Source organism: Myotis davidii, unplaced genomic scaffold (genome assembly GCF_000327345.1).
Source record: "Myotis davidii unplaced genomic scaffold, ASM32734v1 scaffold181, whole genome shotgun sequence".
NCBI classification, from domain to species: Eukaryota; Metazoa; Chordata; class Mammalia; order Chiroptera; family Vespertilionidae; genus Myotis; species Myotis davidii.
This window is the reverse complement of record NW_006291504.1, coordinates 2,647,762-2,648,389: the sequence shown is the minus strand read 5'-3', so window position 1 is coordinate 2,648,389 and position 628 is coordinate 2,647,762.

Here is a 628-nt window from a genome sequence, read left to right as displayed (position 1 = left end):
GGCGCTGGTGGCTGCCATGTGGCACAACGCGGTCCTCGCACGTCTCGCCTATATTTCACGGAGTCACTGTTTGCCCGAGAGCAGTTGCTTGAGGACCTCAGGTGCCAGCTCCTGGGCCAGCGTCTGCGGGACCCACGGGAAGAGGAGGCTCGGTGGCTGCTCCAGGCCTTGGAGCAGTTTGACTTCTCACCCGGGGGGAGGGGCGGGAAGGAGTCCCCTGCGCACTGGAGCTGGTGCCGGCGCAGGGTCCGAGGCCTGTCCGTCCTGACGCCCAGCAGAGTAAGGCCCTGGAGGGCAGCGGTCGGCTCAGCCCAGGCTGAGGACACGGTGCCCGAGACAGAGCCAGGTCGTGGCAGCCTGCCAGGCACTCCCCGGGCCTCGATGGCACCCTGAGCTGGAGGGCAGGTGCCCATCAGCATGGGCATGGGCACCCCCATCCCTGCTTGCGGGAAGGGTAGGGCTGGCTGCTCAGCTGGGAGCCACCTCACTCTCCCCTGGTTCGTTTCTTTCTCCTTAGGCTTTTTATTAGCTTCCCTTTCACACAATTCCGTGGGTTTCTTTCAAGGTCGGGGAGGAGGATGCCACTGAGGGAGGGGGAGCGCCCCCAGCCTCCCATGGGTGCAGAGAC